Source organism: Dreissena polymorpha, chromosome 1 (genome assembly GCF_020536995.1).
Source record: "Dreissena polymorpha isolate Duluth1 chromosome 1, UMN_Dpol_1.0, whole genome shotgun sequence".
Lineage (NCBI taxonomy): Eukaryota > Metazoa > Mollusca > Bivalvia > Myida > Dreissenidae > Dreissena > Dreissena polymorpha.
Genome location: NC_068355.1, coordinates 71,648,467 through 71,654,571, shown reverse-complemented (window position 1 = coordinate 71,654,571; position 6,105 = coordinate 71,648,467).

The following is a 6,105-nucleotide window of genomic DNA, read 5'->3' as shown; positions in this document are numbered from 1 at the left end:
TTTATTTGCCGCGTCCCCACGTCATCCACCAAGCCTCTAACAGAACAACACGACAATAAATGCAGGGCAGAAACCTTATATAAATAACTGTAGGATGTCGCAAATAGGAATGGTCAACATAAATTTGTGTTATTTAATAGTAAAAACAAATTTCATGACATACACTTTGGTCTTACAAAACATTCATCAACACGAAAAGCCACTGTCTATGTTCCACATATGGCTTTAGAAGTACAGTCAAAACTGACCTAACGGTCACTTGAGAATAACGGTCCATTGCAGACAACGGTCAGTCTGGATTCCACCCCCCCCCCCCCCCCCCGACGAAAATCACTGTATTACACTTGAGAATAAAGGTCAATTGTCAAAACGGCCAATGGCCAGTATATTTCACTCCGAAAGTCATGTTTGAAATGAAAATAATGGGCACGCGTCCGTCGTTTCGAATCACGAAAATTAAGAACACAAATGAAACAGGTGCACGTAACAATAGTAATATGTATTAGAATATAAAGAAGTGAAGCAATTATCGGCTGCATTCATAACGACTAAGCATGAGCACGCGACAAAGTCAATAGATCTTTATCGTTGATAAGGTATTAATACAACACAAAGCAGGCGAGTATTGTTATAAGAAGGATATAAAAGGATTAGTGATCGTCTGTTCAGAACAAAATATACATTGAATTGCAACTTTAAAAACAAACTAAATATTCTTTAACAAGATTTTGGCATCTTTTTCTTTGAATTAGAACGATATAGTTATATCGTATTTTCGGTTTATAACAGCGAATCCGCTTTAATATTTGTTCGGACGTTTCGTCAAAGTCACGTGACAATTTTTACATAAAAATACTTCCCAATGAATGTAATACGAACTCTCGGATTTATTCAATGAACGAGATGCATGAGTAAACAACAATTATATTGTTGAAAAATGTCAGTCAGTTTAAAAATAGTTATGAAATTAAATTAATTAAATCAATTTATAAGACATTATTCTGTTTTATTTAATATAAAGTTTTTATGTTATTATACTAAGGCCTAGTTATCGGCAATGAGCCTTGGTTTTACACTCTGTGCAAATGATTGGTTGGGGTAACGACGTGGCACTACTTACTGACAAACGATCTCAACAGTGGTGATCCAAGAATAGCGGTCACTTGTCGACAACGGTCGTTTTGGTCATTTCACTTGACTGACCGCTGTTTTCAGTTTTGACTGTATACGTTTGGGTATTCAAAACAATTTTTGTTACATTAGAGAAAGAGCAAGAAGAAAAAAAGCATCTTTCTTGACTGGAATAATGTTGACCATTACGGCAAAATCTGTAATTAATAATTTGTGCAGAGTTTGAACAGGGTTCAATTAACCAAGGACTATGAACTCTATGTACGATAAACTTTTAACCAACGGCTAACTTTTTTAGCACGTGAGGTCTGACTTTAAACAACCGACAGACACGTTTATAAATCAACATAACTCACAAAAAACAAATTGCTGAAGTACTATTTTATTTGATATATTAATAAAGGTATCTTGATTAAAGTGAATGTTGCTTCAAGTAAAACAAAAATATAATAAATTAACCAGTCTCAGTTTCGTCTCTCTTTTCTTCTCTCTGCAACAGTCTGCGTTTTATATTTACTATATGATGCTTTATTCTTAAATATTTTTATTGAAAGAAGGGATATAGTTGACACTTGTTCGTATTTCATTTCATCGTTCCTCAAAAAGTTGTAAATGTTGCTCTGGTCTCCTTCCTACCATTGAGCAATTCAATGGTTATTAAATTTAATGCGTTTTAATTCCCTTTTATTATTGTTTAATATGAGTTGCAATGCTTATATTTATCATGAATAATGCTGGGCCAAGTGTGAGGTTGAACGCTCTAAAACCGATTGAAACCCCCAATGCTTTGCATTGACCGATCCAATGCGGTCACCTCAGCTTTATTCTTTTATGTGTGTATGTTGTTTCGTATTGTGTTGTTTCGTACTGTTTTGGCAATTGGTAACTTGCCTTGAATAAACGACTAACTAATTGTTTATAATGAGAATGAAAAACTGCTCCAGCAGCTGGAGTTTCACTTCTTCATATTGATTATTAAGAGGTGTGTGTCATAACATGAACATGAATTGGCATTCTGACACAAATCGAAAATATGAGGATAAATTAGAATGGAATTTATCGTTTCAATATTTAAAAAAACATGAAACGTTATAGTTTTAACGTATGTAAATGTGTACTGTTATGAAATATTGGTAATGAGATTTGTTGCTTTGATTTATGGTTCTTTGGCCATTTTTATCAACATTCTTTTCTAAGTTAGTACATCCGCGTTCTGGCAACTTCCGAAATTAGTTTTAGGAGCCATACCATCAACAATTTTTAGTTGATCAATACAAGTTCAAATCGATCCTATTTATTTGTTTATACAAACGTTGGAAAAGTCAAAATTAGTAAAAATTATACTTATAATTTAATCATAGCAATTGTTTATAAACTTCTCATGTTTTGCCCCTACAAAAGACTAATAACGCTGGTGTTTAACCTTTGACATGCCAGGGCTGAAATCATACAACTTTGGTCTTATAACCAGAATTTTTTTGAGTTGCAAAGATGTTGCTAAGTGTGCATTTTCTTGTTTCATTAGTTCAGTATGATAAATTCTTAACCAATATTTAAGTGTTGCACAGGATGCAAGAAAAGTTTAGATTTCCTGAGAAAAAAAGTCTCACGCTCCTATTTTGAGAACGATGCGTTTTTGTGACGGAAACGGCAGACTGAGAAGATGCAGGAGAGGTCCCATATATCAAAAGCTCATTGAAATTATAGTTGCAGACAGTACATATAACATCAGTGTAGAAATTACTTAAAATGATACAAATATACACTTAATATGCGCAATGCAATATAAAAACGAGGACCAGAGTCCCTGGGTAGCTCACATTAAACCCAATGTTCTGAGCACCTTGTGGGAAGTTTCTGTAAGACTTTTATGACTAAGCCCAGACATCATGAGAACAAATGTTCTAAGTTAATTGTATGATGCGCAAAAGTATGACTTTTAACATGTTTAGATGGTTTACTAAAGTCATATATGGGATATTGCCCCATTCTCATGGCTTTCGAAAAAATTTATAACATACCCGCGGTAAGTAAACCAAATGTTAAAAGCACTTTTTGTAAGGATTGCGGGAAGTTGCACTTTAGCCAAAGCGATATAGTGACAATTGCCTTCCCCTTTGGTGGATATAATCATTGTCTTATTCTCCCGCCCTGTTTTTAGAACAGAGGTTCTGAGTATGTACCAGTTCAGAGTGATCGCTAGGCTTCAGAGCCATTTAATGAAAACTACACCCCCTTGGTGACCATGTTTTAAAACGGACCTGAACTATTTTTGAACTCAACCGCGATATCATTTAATAAATGTTCTGAGCAATTGCCATGAATGCGCAACAGGCGAGTTCTAAAGTGTTAACAAGGTTTAACAACATCGATAAAAGGACAATTACACCCTCTTATTGCGGAAGTTGCTTTAAACGCCCAGACCATTTTCGAATTTGGCCGATAACTAAATACAACAAGCAAGATTTATGTTGATTAGAGTAAGAAAAGTGACTTCTTGATTGTTTAACAAGTTTATCGCCATAAAAGGAAATCGACCCCACCTCCTGGCGGTTATAATGTTCAAACGACATAACCAATATATTACTAGAACAAATGTTCTGAGCACGTGTCATGGTAATAACCAAATGTTTCTTCTAGTGTTCTCAGTGTTTAACTATCGACAAACATCGTATAAAAGCAACTCGACCGCCTTCTGGCGGCCATGTTTTCTAACGAACCTGAACCATTTTCGGACTCGAATTTATTCTAACTGATATCATTATATAATATAAAGAACTGAAACTCTAGCTGATGGAGCAGTATTGCATTTTCATTATATGCAATTAGTTGGTCCTTCATTTCAGGCAAGTGACCAATTAAATGCCAAAACAGTACAAAACAACACAAAACAAAACAACATTAACACATGTAAGAATAAAGGTGTGGTCACCGCCTTGGAACGGTCAATGCGAAGCATTGGGAACACAATTTCTGAGCAAGTTTCATGATGATTTGAGAAAAATATGTCTTCAAGAGTCTTAAAAAGCGTTTTCTTTAATTTGACCTGATCACCTAGTTTTGGAGCCTACGTGATCAATTTGAATTAGGCCGAAACATCAATGGAAATCTATTTTCGCCCAGCTTCATGAAGATGCGGTAATAAATGTTGCTTCTTCAGTGTTCACAATATTATTGTTGACGACGGACAAAGGATGATTACAAAAGTTCATCATGAGAACGTTGTTCCCATATGATGTACAAATGATACAATATTTTTAATTTCATGATTTTCAACCATTTTAAAAAGGTCCAAATCAAGTCTTCTCCATTTTGAAGTAAATAACACACACATAATTCAAATTTAATGCTTAGATGTACTGCAGAAATGCGATTTTCGAGTTATATAATCAGTTGTTGTCAGTAAAATCCAATAACACAATCTGTTTTATCTCATAGCTGATACAAATTTTGCACATGCATAAGATATTATGTAGATCTCTGTAGTTACATAATTAAGAATATCATGTGACAGTCGTTCAATAGTTATGAGTAAGAAACTGAAGATAGTATAAATGAACAACTATTTAGTTCCATATTCAGTTAGATACAGTGGCTTGTCCATACAATAGTTGAAAACTGCAATTGTTGACACAAGCAACTGAAGATTAATCATTAGAAATAAACAAATCAATTTCACTTTAAAAAATACTTTATTTCATAGAAAGAGAACAAGTCTTTCAATAAAAGGGGTTCAAACGTCTTAAGGCAAAAACCTGAGACCAAAAGTATCTAAACTGCTCAATGCAGGTTGTGTCCTCACGGTTTTACTATGGACACACATTTTAATGAAAATCTGTCGTACCCTCGTGTATTATTATTAATGAGTAGAATTCAATATTATAGGGTAAAATAGTGAATGTATAGTGTTCAAAGGTTCTGAAGAGATAAACGTATAACTACCATGTCCGCTTGCGGCCATGTTTTCAACGGACAAGGGCATATCAAACTCTGCCGAGATATCACTTGAACACAAGTGCTTAGCAAAACGTATAATGATTGTGTAAAGAATGTGACTTCTAGAGTTTAAACAAGTCTAATATGCAGCCATATTCCATCTAATCCTTGGAAGTAAAGATTTTCAACGGACCAGAAGTATTTTTAACTAGATAAATCATTAGAACAAATGTTCAGGGCAAGTCTTTTGAGGATTATTCATAAAGTAAAATAAAATCGTTTTAACATAATGTTTACTTCTGAAAACATGCATTGTACAACCATACGAAAAGACACAAACATGTTCGTTCCAACAAATGCAACTGACAGAAATATGTTTTCAGAATATTATAGTTTAGAGAGATGAACAAGATAGGTGGTCTAGATTCAATTGAGTCTACTTAATATTATATCGAGTATTGAGTAGAGATGGGCGTGTTAATAAATCTGTTATTTCTTAGAATGCGCTCAAACTTTGACAACAGAATTCGTGTGGTTCAGTTTTAAGCCTTAACGTTAAGAAGCCCGTATAATGTTGATATAATGATGATTTCACATTAACATTTACATATAAAGCTTAAATTATGATACAAATGGCGTAATTATTGCTTATGTGTGTGCATTTAAGATAACAAACGGAAATCATTTCAACACGTACGCGTTATGTTCCAAGTCTAATTTGTTTTGAATCATTATTGTAAATTGTTGGATTGTATTGCATTCCCCAGACAAGTGTTTTATATAATCGGTGCGGTCATCAGATAAAATCGTTGTTTACTATATTTAGTGTTGTTACTCGCCACAATAAAATCAAAGTGTATGACTCAGTCTTGCTTAATCAGGGTCAGAGTATTTATCTTTATACAATCAATGCCATAATTTAATTGGGGTCAAATGGGGTCAAAATATGTCATCTATTCTTGTGATTAATTGTGGACCTTTAACTGCGATGAGTGCTTAAAGTACATCATGGTCCTATGGTCGTTTTATTTTTATGAT